The sequence below is a fragment of the Talpa occidentalis genome, unplaced genomic scaffold, assembly GCF_014898055.3.
Source record: "Talpa occidentalis isolate TD23 unplaced genomic scaffold, MPIMG_talOcc4v2.1 talOcc4.11, whole genome shotgun sequence".
Lineage (NCBI taxonomy): Eukaryota > Metazoa > Chordata > Mammalia > Eulipotyphla > Talpidae > Talpa > Talpa occidentalis.
This window is the reverse complement of record NW_023601104.1, coordinates 87,423,149-87,437,715: the sequence shown is the minus strand read 5'-3', so window position 1 is coordinate 87,437,715 and position 14,567 is coordinate 87,423,149.

Genomic DNA, 14,567 nt, shown 5'->3' with positions numbered 1-14,567 from the left:
ATTACCATCATCTCACTTTTGCTGTTTGTTGAGATACTTTAAACTCTAGTTGGGAAAGATGGCCTTTAAGATAGAAATGATGTGAAATTGAAAGCAGATGCTTTAATGTACTGGGGTCATGTCTGGGTCTGGAAATGGAAACAAGGACAGCAGGTTTTTATATTCTCTTGAGCAAATCCCAGGACATTCTTTAAAATGGAGCAGTCAAAAAAAACATAAATATTTCCATTAGTCAAAGGACACCAAACCAAGGTTTGTCAAATCAGTGACTGTGAGAACTTCTCCAAGTGGAAATATTTACAGGAAGACTGGAGCAATCATTGTTACCATGCATATTACAGAAACAGGCACCTTCTCTCTCATTTCCACACGAACATGTTATGGCAGGGGAAGATCAAGAAAACAAGAAAAACATGAAAGGGAACTGAGAAGAAAAGGAAGTGGATGTGAAAAGAAAGGAGAAGAGATGGTGCACGGTATAAAAATGAACAAATTTTGAATTCAGATGGACATGTACTTAAATTCTGACCTTAGTCATGTGTCTTATTTCCAATTATCTCATCACTATAGCAGATATGATTATATTTACTTTTTAGGACAAATGTAAAAATTAAATAAGATACTGACTAAATGGGCCCCATTATGGTGTTTGACAGGACCAAGCTTCAAGAGAGAAAGCTCATACTGGTTGCTGTTATTTTAGAATAGAAAACTGAAAAAAAAAAAAAAGAGGAATGGGGGGGAGAGAAGATGTTCCCACTGCATAACAAGTCATTCTCAAACCAGAATTTTCAAAAACCTCTATTTGAAAAACCTACCAGCATATGCCAGAATCTTTTAAATTAATTAGTAATTGAATTACTCCATTAATTCTACAAGACATGGATAGAAAGGTGAAGCTTCCTAAAATAAATATTGAAATATATATATATATATATATATATATATATATATATTTAGTTCATTTCAATTCTCAATCTCAGAGGTATGTCAGTATCATTTATGGAGTTTTTAGATAAATCAAATCCTCAGGCCTCACCTCCACAAATTTGTTTTTAGTAGGTCTTGGGTAGGGCTCAGATACCTGTGTTTGTAGAAAGTTCCACAGGTAGTCTAACTCCAAAATAAGGTTGAGAGTTGTTGCTATACACACGAAGAAAGCTGGGCATACTGGCAAACTAAAATTCTGTCTCATCATTATTCTGAATCAATGTACAGCCTAGTAGGGAAATAAATACACATTCATCATAGCAAGTTTTCATATCAGATTAAAATATGATGTTATAAGGTCTTTTATTTCAGCATCTATTTACTCAAACTTGCTCTGTAGAAATACTCACTAGTGTTCATTAGTGTGTAGAGAATGAATTCCTTCACTTCAGAATGGGTCACAGGGATTTAAAACAATCAAATGAGAATGTCCTTATGAATCAAGGCTAACTGGTTAATGATGTACCAAGTTCCAATACAAGTCCTTTCAGTGTTCACTGATGCTTCTGAAGTGCACTTTTCACTCAAAATTGTGGCTTTGATGGTTTAAAAAGCCATCATTTCCACATTCCAAAAGGAAAATAGTTGTAACAACACCAGACGTTTGTTCTTATATCATGAATTTAACCTTTTTGTAAAGATTTCTTTGCAAAACCCAAAAGACTTATAACACACTTGTTTTTAAATAGGCAACAGAAAAATTGTTCCAAATACATTTTCAAGTGAAATGCCAGAAACTTGGGAAAATATACTCAGAAGGCCAAGAACACACACAAAAAAAGTGGATGGTGATGAGAATCTCCCTCTGCTTTCATCAGGTTTCACTTAGCTAAGCTCAGTCATGCAATTGCAGATAAACAAACAAAGGAACTTACATTTAAACATGGTACATTCCTAACAGGACTTCTCAGCACAGGAGAGAGAGGTCATCTCCATGCCCCTCCACCTCGGGGAGCACCATCTGCTCCTCATCGTTTGGAGAGCAAGTTGTGAAGCACACTAGTGACTTATAATGATTAAAGTCAAGAAATTCCATTCAGATGTAATCATGAAGGGAAATGACAGAGACACAAAAGAAATGAACAAATTAAAAAAAAAAATCTAAACCTACTAAATCTTGAAGAACTGAAGTAACCCCAGATTATAAGAAAAACAGAATTGACCTTACAAGAATTATCCTCTTGATAGGAAAGCCACGTCAATCGAGATAAATTATGAGACTAGAAGGCCATGTTGGTAAGAAAAGAAGAATTAGTCATTTTCAAGAGCTTAGAAATGCTAGAGAAGCTGGTGGGAAGCTGGTGGCTCCACAATCCTCTAGTTACTGAACTTCTTTAAGACACTGGGGCTTTTATAGGAGTTTTCAATGAATTTACCAGATAGTGCTTGTCTTAGGAAATAAGCATACAGTAAAGCGGCAGCCTGTATATTTACAAGTTACATGGCCTGCGGTTGAGCAAGGTCTAAAATGGTGTCTCTGTGCTATTCAAGCAAAAAGACAATGAAGCTATATCCTTAAAGTGCTGAGACAAAATATTTTCTATCATGAATTCTACATCCAATACACACACCCACACACATACACACACACACAAACATGTATGTTAAAAAGTAAGGTGAACTAGATATTGTTTTAAAACAAACAAAATCTTCAAAAATACATCAATAGAAGGTCTTTTGGCAAAGGTAAAATCATACCACATGAAAATCTGAATCTATACAAACATGAAGAGCATTAGAAGTAGTAATAAGGCAGTAAATATAAAAGATTTTTACATTTGCTAAATCTCTTTGAAAGATAGTTCATTGTTTATTGCCGCAGACCAGCACAGCAGTAGACGATGAGGCCACCTCAGGGTTGAGAGAAGCGTGCAGGGTGGTCAGGGCATCGGTGAAAGAAATGACAAACGGACACACTTCAAGAGTGAAAATCTGAGTGTAATTTTCTTTGAGTTTGTGACCAGTATATATATGTTTTCCAAAAGCACAGGGACAATGAATATCAATGAAATCAGCTTGCTCATGGGCTCAGTCTATCACCATCAGGGAGGTGATCTACATAACAAGCAATGACTTTTATAGAAGAAATAAGGAAGTTTAGAAAGACAATAAGGGATTAAAGTTTGTAGTTCTAAAAAGATGGGATAAGATTTTTAGCATTCTTGTAGTGGTTCCTGGTGGTCATTATCTTTTGATGAGCTTCTGTCTTTTCAGGGAACTTCCACTGTACTTCCTATGCTTCAGGGTGTTATGCTGTTCTCCCCCTGCGCGCTGGTTGCCCAGCCGGACCTAGGGACGGTTAGCCCTAAAGGTCACTGCAGGGGGAGGTGCAGCATTTATTATAATTATTAAATAATAATAATAATAAATATAGTATTTACTTCATAAAATATGTAGAAGTAAAATGTAAACTAAATTATGCAGAAGTCCAAACATATGAAAGTGAGATTCTTAGTACTTTGCATTGTTGTGATATTATTTAAAGGAAGGCTGTGACAACTTAAAGGTGTATGTTATAAGTCCTAGGAAAAACTACTTAAAAATATAGCTAACAAGTGAATAGTGGAGATAAAATAGAATAATAAAATAATTAATATACCCCAAAAAAGTAAAATCAAAGGAAGAAAGATTTGGAAAAGTTAAATTTTTTGATAGTTTCTTATAGAAAGCAAACAGAAAAGATGGTTTAGAAAGAGAAAAAAGCAAAACAGGTGACTGATCAAAAATCTGTTTTTCTATAAGGATGGTTACAAATGACATCAAAGTCCGCCAAGGCATGGTGTTAATACCGATTTCTCTTTGAATCAAAGATAACCATGAAGCATTTGCTTATAAACTTTTCCCCCTCTTTGTAAGACCTTACAAATAGAAAATCTCTCATACAGAGATAAAGATTGAGAGGATATACAAACTCTCAACTGTGATGAAGTTCAAGGAAAACTGTGGGGAGAAAAGTGAGCTAAAGTGAAGAGAAGAAGGAGCTCGTGAAATGCACACTTCCAAGTTTCAACGTGACTGATGGATTCAGCACATCTGGGATTTTCTAGAAGTCTGCATCTTTAGGAGACACCTACACGTAATTAGGTTAAGAGCAGTCCCTGAATCACACTTGGAGGGACACTGGTGGACTAATTTAGAGACCAGGACCACAAGTTTATGGTGGACGACTTGGATTTGAATCTCAGCTGCACCAATCCCTAGCTTTGCACAATTCAGTTTTAGTTTAGCAAATGAGAGTATTTACACTAAATGGGGTTATTTCACTTAAAGCATTTAGCAGAGTTCCTAGCACATAGTCATCCATTAATGTGAGCCATGGTGATTATATATGGTTCTGGATAATTTGGATTTTTATATGGATGGTATTAGTGTATTACTCAGTGCCATGTTAAATCATACAGGAAGTTGAGGCAAAAGGGAAATCATTAATGTAATGTTATCTTTATTTAAAATTTTGACATTATGGTCATCATGCATTTTATTGCACTGATTTTTTATAAAATAAGCCTCGTGTTTTACCCTAACCCCAGTACTATTTCACTTGTGTAAATAAAAGTAGTGGGGAAGAGGCCCATTTCTATGATTCCATAGCCCACTGATTAAATATTGTAGCGATATAGCATGGCTTCACCTTCCAAAAAAATTTTACCTGTTTGTATCCTAAGAGTGAGGTGTTTTCAACATTTCAGCTATTTCCTATACCTTCTCTCAAATATCCAGCTCTCCTAAAATAATTCTAGAAAGAACTAACTCAATGAAGGAAAAAGTGATTTGAACAGTCTTTGTAAAAATGTTTCATAGACACAGCACAAGGGATTAAGGTACAGCACTATGAAGCTATCCTCAGCCACTGTAGCACAAATTCAATGCCTGGCCAGGTAGCTGACCCACTTGGCATGGCAGACCTCTCCTGTCTCACCCGCTGCTCCCCTCAGCAGTGTATTTCAGTTCTGCCTGTTGCGCTCTCCACTCTGTTTCTGGTGAATCCTCTCATCCGCCACATCTCTGGCCTGCATCCCAGCTCTTGTATGCATAAATAAACAAATCTTTAAAAAAAAGTTTCATCTGTAAAGTGACCTCAAGAAAGAATGGCACTTGTTAACACTCATTCTTCAGTTGGCATCAAGGATTGCTCACGTATGTCAAATGATTTGACTCTCTCAACAGTGCTGAGATGTGCCCCTTTTGATGCCCATTTTTATCAATGAAGAAACCATTATTATAAATGAGGCCACATGACTTTTGTCATGACTTTGCCAATACCATGCACTTATAAAGTGTCAATCAGAATTCAAAAGCAGGTCTTTTGACCTGGAGTCTCATTTTTACCCACTAGGCTACATGGTCTTTCACCCCTAGACTTGGGAAGCAGAGATACAGGAAACCTCAGGGCATTGGTAGGCAGCAGACCTATATCCCAGACCCTAAGCCCGGCATGTACACAGGTTAGCATCATGGACAAGTAACCGCACCCATAGCTGGTTTCACTGCCTAAATATTCAGGAATATAAAAGAGCATTCTCAGTGATTCAGAGCTAAATTGGCTGCTCATTGGCACAAAGAGACGAGCAACACACAGACATCCTTGGAAGGAGCACGGGAATTCATTCCACTTGTCAAGAGAGATTTGTGTAGAAAACAAGAATGTTGGATCACTTAGACATGTACCCCCTTTTTCTCATTATGATATCTTTGCAGTCAAGAAGGCCTCTGACAGCATGTCAATTTAGAAAATGCTATCTCTGTTGAAAGCTTGATGAGTACATCTTATTTTTAATGCTAACTAATTCCTGCTTGCAGATAATCCTCTTCGAGTGATGTTTACATAAGATACAGAGAAATGACAGGCTAAAAATAGTTACTATGAAATTCTCCACGGGCTATAAACAGTTTTAACTTTTGGCAAAAGGACTTTATTATTTACATACTCAGACAAATATAGGTCACACTCTTCTCAGATTATTAATGTTCCTCTGCAAATAACAGACATCCAGAGTATATAAATACACCAAATGAACCCCTTCCTGTGTCTTAATTAAATTCTAGTAATCTTGGGTATTTGGTTTATCTTAGGATCATCATTAATATATATCAGTAACTTTGCAGTCAGAATCTTTTCTTGCCACCTTTTTAAAATTACACAGTCAGAGGTGATTTATCGCCAATGATAGCTAATGTCTGTCTAATGCCAAAATCTCAAGATGCCAATTCCCCAACGTCCAAATGCCCATAAATTTCAAGTAACAGCAACTGAAATGTCATACCCCTAGTAGTAAATGAGGTGGCAGATTCTGTAACTGCAGTGAGGAACACACTGGCTTACACTAAAACAGTTATTTATCTCTCAGATCATCATGGCAAGAAGAGGATCTCAGGTCAACATTCTTTTTTTTTTAAAGATTTATTTTATTTTATGCATACAAGAGCTGGGGCACTGGCCAGAGGTATGTGTGTGGGGGAGGGGGTGAGAGGATTCACCAGAGACAGAGCGGGAAACAGAACAGAACAGGCAGATTGACCAAAGTACAGTGCTGAGAGAAGCAGCGGGCGAGTCAGGAGAGGTCTGCTTTGCCATGTGGGTTGCTGCCTGGCTGGGGATCAAACTCGTGCTGCAGAGGCTGCAGATAGCTTCATAGATTGCGTCTTAACCCCTTGCGCCACCAGGAAGGCCCATCAGTTCAACATTCTTAGGCTAAATGAATCGTCATGTTTATAAATAGTGATTTCCATCCTTTTCTGCGCTAAGGAATAAATTCTCTGCAACTTCTGACATTTGCAGTGTGAATATTTATCATAGTTGCAGGACAAAGGCACCCTGTTATGGGAAAAGAAGCATTTCATCCATATCCCAAAACATCCTTAAAACAGACATCCTATGGAATCTACAGAATGTGGAACAATATCTCCCCTCCCCCAAATATGTCCATATCTCCATTCCTGGACTCTGTGAATGTGTTACTTTATATGGCAAAGGGGTTCTGCAGATGTGGTTAAGGACCACCAGATGGCCAAATTATTCAAAGTTTTCCTGGTGGGTTCAATTTAATCACATAGATATTTAAAATTTCCCTACTGAGTTTAGAGTCAGAGAGAAAGATGTGAGTACCCGAGAGATGGAATGTTATTGCCTTTGAAGATGGAGGTAGGGGACACAAGTTAAGGAGCATAGACACTCCCTAGAAGCTGAAAGAGGCAGGAAAACACATTGTCCACCTAGAGTCCGCAGTAAGGAAGGCAGTCATGCCAACACCTTGCTTTAAGCCCAATGAGAAATCATACTTCCTAGCTATGGAACCATAACTAGTATGTTTTAAGTCACCGAATTTGTGGTAATGTTTTACAGCAGCAATAGGAAACTGATACAGAATATTTTCAAGTTAATCAAAAACTCAATCAATTTCACAAGGAATAGCATTCCGCATTTATGGCAGATACTTTTAGCATTTATACCTATCAAAGGAAATGCACTGCAAATGTAAATATTTTGTGTCAAATTGAGTAACAATAGAGTGCCCAGGTTAAACATTATTTCTGCAGGTCTCAAACTTCAAAAATTTCCCACGTGTCTCAGACATCATATCCTCAGAATTTCCAAGAGTTCACAAATTTGTGATTTCTCAAAAGTCTTGGGTTCACCATCAGGTTATGAAGAAAAATGATGTAATGGGAGGAGAGATACATGACCCAGAAAAATTCCTTAGAGCCCTGGGGTTTCACATATACCTGGCAGATCAACTTATTTACTCATTTCTTAAACAAAGATTGATTGTGAATCTATAACGCTCCAGGAATGCACTAGGTGTTGGGAATTCAGCAGCGAACAGGACCTGTGGCACTTCCATCTCTGAAGCTCGAATTTACAAAGTTCTTAGAGAACAATGAAAGCTGATAGGGTAATAAGAACTTCTCTCCAGCTCATCTGGAGAGAGTCCTGTGCATCTGGCCAGGACTTTTGCTCCACAGTTTGAAAAGAAGTAACTCAGTAACCACCGAGACCCACTTCATCGTCTGGTGACTTCTAGCTTTGTGTCTGAATCTGTTTGTGACCAGGAGAGTAGAATTTCAGAGTTCCTACAATTTTCTTCTAGTCTCCACACTGCAAAATGCCTTCTTCGAGCGCAAGTTGAAGAAGTCCTTTGACCTGGTTGTTCTCAAAATTCAGTGTGCACAAGAACCTCCTGGAGTGCTTGTTTAAAATACAAGTTCCTGGGTTGTCATCAAGATAGTCTGATTCAATGGGTGCGACACGAGTCAGATTTTTAAAGCAAACACTCCAGGTGAAATTTGCTGGAATGACTGCAGGCTGCACTTTGGCTGACTTAACTGCTACATTTTTCATATTCAGACAGCTAAGAAAGTTATTATTACCATTAGAAAAATAATTTATTCTGAATTTTTGAAATTTTTATTCATGGCAAGAAAAAGACTCACAAACAATAACTGAACTGGCATTCTATTATATAGAAATAACTGTGAACATTTGGTAGGTTTTCTCTAGCATTTTTCCTAAGTAATGAATACTTGAAGTCATACTGTGCATAAAACGTTGGATCTTGTTAATTTCAAGCAAATATTATAAATAATTACCTATATAATTGACTCCTTCAAAAACAGAATAGCTGCTCATTAGTCATCTTTTAGGTCACAGTAAAATTTACAAGTTTTTCTTATGTAGATTTTATACATTTCATGATAACCCTATTCTCAGATATTTTCAAATTTTGTGACTATTGATTGAGAAATTGTTTCTATTATATTTTCATATTTTTAAACATAAGCATGTAAAATAGTTACAAGTTCTTATATATTTAGGTTTTATAATGATACCTATTTCATTCTCTTGAGGTCTGATAGCTTGAGTTGATTCTCGTTAGCTTTCTGTATCATCTGCTAATTATGATAATTATATCTTCTTTCTAATATTTATAATCCATTGATTTGTCATAATGCATTTGTTACAACCTTTAAACCAGTAATAATAATTATCATTATTACTAATTACTTACCTTCTTATATTTGTGATTTTTAATAACATTATTCTAGTATTTTACTATTAAATATCATATTTTACCATTAACTATCAAATCTATTCATTTTAGATTAATAATTTTAATGTTAAGCAACTTTCCTCCTATCCTAGATTACCAAGGCTTTTGTTTTCAATATCAAAATGAGATGCTACATTTTACAAATTAATATTTTTACATCTTCTAAGAATATTTCTTTTTTTTAGGTTAGTCTAGATTAATAAATTGGGAAGATGACCATTTAATTCTTGGCTTTGTTCGAGAGCACAGATTTATCTTTTCTTTGTAAGATTTAAAAGAATTTGCCTTTAAAATGCTTTTAGCCCTGCATTTCCAAGAATTTCTTTTTTGACTATCCATGTGAAAAATAGGTTGACTGAATATAAAATTTTTAATTCATATTTTTACCTCAAAATCTAAAGATTGTCTCCTGTCTTTTAATGTTGTGAAAGAGAAGCAATATCTATCTATCTATCTATCTATCTATCTATCTATCTATCTATCTATATATATATATATATCTTTCTTCTGCCTAAAAGTTTGTAAGAACTTAAACTCCCTCCCTTTTATTTTTTCAAAATCATGTCTTAGGTTAAGTCTAGGTACTGTTCTTTTTAATTTTTCCTGAGTTAGAATTGGTTAATAATTGCAAGGTAAAGACTCAATATCTACAGAAATTTTCCTCTTCATTATATATATTTTTTACTGTCCTATTTTCTGATATTCCTAGGTCGAGTAGTCTGGGCTTGTGATTCAGATTTGTTATAATTTTTCTTATAATGATAGATTTTTCCATGACTTTTGTGTTAATTTTTCAAAATTAGCTGAAGATAGTCATAGCAGTGAATTTGGTTCTTGTGTTTTCAAGTTTGTCCCCACGTTTTTTATCACAGCTCTAAGTGAGCTGAGGGTGTGATCTTGTTTCCTTAATTGAGGTTACTGTCCCTATAAGATAATGACAGGAGTCACTGCTTCCTTCAATAGGCTGCTCCTGTCAAATACCAGCCATGGGCGTCAAAGTAGCAACTCAAGGCACATGTCTGGCAGATCTCACTGGGGGCCTCCCCAGTGGTGCAGGGGTTGAGCGCCATGCTGCGAAGCTGTCCACAGCCTCTACAGCGCTGGTTCGATTCCCCGCCGGCCAGAATTCTCTCACCCTCCCGCGCCTCTGATCTGTACCCCAGTTCTTGTATAAAATAAATAAATAAAAATCTTTTTAAAAAAATATTTCACTGGGGTTGAGATTTGTTTATCAATTCCTGTACCTGCTGCTCACCCACTGTTCAAATGAGCCAGGCCCAAGCCACTTGGACCGAAGGGCCAGCCAGTCTGTGAGTCCTCACAAGCAGAAAAAATTATATTTGGCAAATTTCCTTTTGTTAACATCTCCGGGAGGGCTCTGACCATGCTTTAAAATTGTAGATCCCTGCCTCTCTTTGTTATCTTATTTTTCTCCTTAATATTTACCATATTTTGTAATATAAATTTTATATATTTTTGCAGTGAACACCACAGTCACAGGGATTTTCATGCATCTTGTTTACTGCTATTTACTTAGTCCCCAGAACAAGACGCACAACTTAGTAGGGGTGATGGCTAATTTTATTTGTCAACTTGGCTTGGTCACTGTAACCAGATATTTGGTCAGACACCAGTTTTGATGTCACTGTCAAGATATTTTTTTTAGATGAAATTAACATTTAAATCAGTAAATTGGAATAAAGTAGATGACCCTCCATTATGTGAGTGGGCTTTTTTCAAGCAGTTGAAGATCTTCAGAGAAAAACTGACATCCCTCCAAGGAAGAGGGAATTTGGCCTCTCTGGAGTGCTCTTGCACATACCACAGCATCACCTTCCCTGGATCTCCAGTCAGCTGGTTTCCCTGCTGATTTCACACTTGCCAGGCCCCACATTCTTGTGAGTCAATTCCTTAAAATAAATCTCTCTAATCTATTTGTCTATTTATCCATCTGTCTGTCTCTCTAGCTAGGTGGCTATCATCTACCTATCATTTTATCTACCTATATTTTTCTATTTCTATCTGGAGATAGGATATAGATAAATACTATATCATAGGGAAATGTGGATAGAAACTTTTAGTTGTTTCTATATGTCTGTATCTATTCTATCTATCTACAGAGAGAGAGAGAAAATGAAATATATATCCTGATTTTCTTTCTCTGTAAAATCCTGACTTATACTAATAGGCACCAGGAGGTAGTTGTTGAATGAATAAATGATTTATCATTAATTACTTACATAGAGTTTCTTTATAAGACTCTAAGTGCCTTAAGGAGCCTATAGCTTGGGCCTCCCTGGTGGTGTGCAGCATGTTGAGCTCTGCGCTGTGAAGCTGTCTGCAGCCTCTACAGCACGGGTTCCATTCCCAGCTGGCCAGGGAGAAACCCACATGGTGCAGCAGACCTCTCTTGCCTCGCCCGCTGCTCCCCTCAGCAGTGTATTTCAGTCAACCTGCCTGTTCTGTTCCCCAGTCTGTCTCTGATGAATTCTCTCACCCTCCTGAGCCTCTGATTGTACCCCAGTTCTTGTACAAATAAATAAATCTTTAAAAAAAAAAAAATAAACAGGAGCCTGTAGCTTACGCGTCAGTGTCTAATACCATTATTCATTCATTCAATAAATACTTTTGATTGCCTACCTAGTACCAGGTATTAGGGCCATAATACATACAGGTCTTCTACTTTACTTTCCTACCTTCTAAGCTTACTACCCCCTCTCTGTTCAGTTATTTAATTCCACCTAACCTTCAAAATCCAATTCAAATACAACATTTTCTATGAATATGAAGCCATTCATTTATTCAGCAAACATTAATTAAATGGCTACTATGTATCAAGAACTGGGTTATGTTTGTTGAGTAAACATATGAGCTCCTAAAAAAGAGTTACATAAAGAGAAAACTGGCACAATGAAGAGAAACATACTCATTAAAATTGAACTTGCTAGAGAGTCTATATGTTAATAACATGGCAAACCAAAAAGTACATAGATCAGCTGATTGGAATCACTCTAATCATCTCTGATACGTTTCCAGTCAGTTCAAGGATCACAGCACTGGAGCTTTTAGTCTAGGAAAGTAACACATTCAGGTAAAATAAAAAGGTCAAGCAGATGCAAGCAGTCAGAATTGGACAAGTTCAAATATGAGTACAGCGGGTTGGGGGTAATAAAGAAGAAACATAGCAGAATGTTTTCAAAGGAGCATCATTTTCACACCTCAACCCTATTTTCATAATTCATCAAAGATGATTAACCCAGGTTAAGTGTCAGCACCAGCAGGCTAACGCTTTATATACGAGGTGAAGAGTAGTCTTCTTGGCTCCTGCCTTGCACTGAAATGATTTATGAGGATAAGGGAGACTGACAGATTGAAAAGGTTACTTGTCCAGCCAGCCTGCCACACTTCATCTCGCTTCTGTGTCATAATAAACTTCACTTACAGACCCCGTCTGAGAGCATCATGCACATAGCTTGGCTGCTCCTGGAGCTGAAAGGTCATTTTGGACCTGACTGCGTCCTGGACCTGTGTGGGTGCTCCCGGTCTCCCCTCGCATATTTTGGTATTTAAAGCCACAAGAGGTAAGTTTCCATCTCTTATTCAGCCTGTCAGCCTGGGTCTGAATCATAAATTATATTTTTTTCCATTTTGCAGTCAGAAAAATCTCCTCTTCAATGATAATAAAATCAGTGGACCAGGTTCTGCCCTTCGTTACTTATGTACAGATCCTGCTGAAGTCAGCAGAACTTAAGGGCATGCAACTTTGGGCAGAATGTAGTCCAACTTCTTTTTCCCTTGCTGGATTTTTATTACCTGACATCTTACTGATTCCTCTGGACTGCACAATAAGGGGAGAGTGGCCCAGTTTGGGTAAAATAAAAAATGACCCAAACCACTGACCTAAATCCTGCCTTTGAAATTTAAAATTACATTTACTAGGAAGGAAAATAGTTTTTTGAGTGTGGGTGGTTTTCTTTTTCAAACCCCATTTTCAAATGTTGACCTCCTGAATGTTATCATACCAGTTTGGATTGGAAAACAGAAGGGTAGGTAAACATTTTTTTTTAAGCTTGGTGGGGGGAGGTCATCCCTTCTGAATTCATTATCTGCAAAGAAGCAGGAAATACCAAGTACTTTTTTTTTTCTCCAAAAAGATTTCCTGGTCACTTGGCCAGATTTGAGTCCACAAATAAATTGTCCAACCCCATGAAATATGGAGACTTTTTGTCTTTCCTTACTTGAAAGGTGAACTCAGATGGTGAAGAAGCAGAGGTAAGAAAGCTTTGCTTAGGGCAAGGCTAGGAGAAGGAGGTGGGAAGACTCCTCCTCTGCCCAAGTAAAGGGGCTTTATATAGAGATGACAACGCATATGGTTTGATGCAAATACCCCAAGACTATCTCCGCCCCCCGCCATAGACCTCACAGCTCTGCCCATGTACCTGAGATGCCTGAAATCAGTCTTTTCATATAAGATGCTGAGGAACTCTGTAAAATTACCTGGGATGTAGGACTCTAACACATGGAAACCACATACCCAGTTATTTAGAAATTCTGCAACTGAGATTGGCACCCTGACCAAGGGGAACAGGACACAGACAGATTCTGACCAGGGAAAAGAAGGATGCATTTGGTCATGGAGGAAGGAAAGATTTGTAGCAAAACTCTAGACATTACATTAATATTATCCCACTGCACCCCCACTCCTTGTATATATAACTAGTCTCTAAGCTAACTGATCACCTTGAAATCAGGGTCTTTGTCACTTTATTTTCACTTCACCAGCATCTGGCCCAGTATCTGATGACAGGAAATGCAGTAAGACCTCATGGTTTGATTTGAGAGTCCTGGGCTTGAGTTAAAATTCTGCCGATTATAAGCTCTGTGACTTGGGGTAGGGAGTTATAGTTCATCAAGTCTAATCTATAAAACAGGCCTGATAGTTTCTTTCTCCAAATATTCTTTTGAGGATTAAGTAAGATGAACTCTTAAGAGCTTTTCTCAGTGCTTGGTACAGAGTTAACACTATAATTATTATTATATATTCATGAAGCTTGTTAATTCAATCAGTCAACCCATTAACTAATTAAGAATTAACATTCTTATTGATCATTATTATTTGGTCAGATGCAGATACTTAAAGGGTCAACATGGCGAGTGCCTAAAAAAAAGGCATGAAACAACTCCAATCTTGCTTTGTTCTTTACATATTTTCAAAAATATTACATTTGATGGGACACTTAAAGAAAAATAAAAGTCTCAAAATAGTAGTAAAGTCACAATAATGTAGAAGAATAATGTTTCACAATCTCAGACCATGTGCTAGCCATTCTCCAACCACCACCCCGAAGCTATTTAAGTAAAACTAAGAGTGCATTCCCCTAAATTCTTTTTTTAAAAACATATATTTATTTATTTCTGCATACAAGAACTGCGGTACAGGCCAGAGGTGCAGGGGGTGAGATGATTCACCAGAGACAGAACAGGGAGCAGAACAGACGGATTGACAGAAATACACTGCTGCGGGGAGCA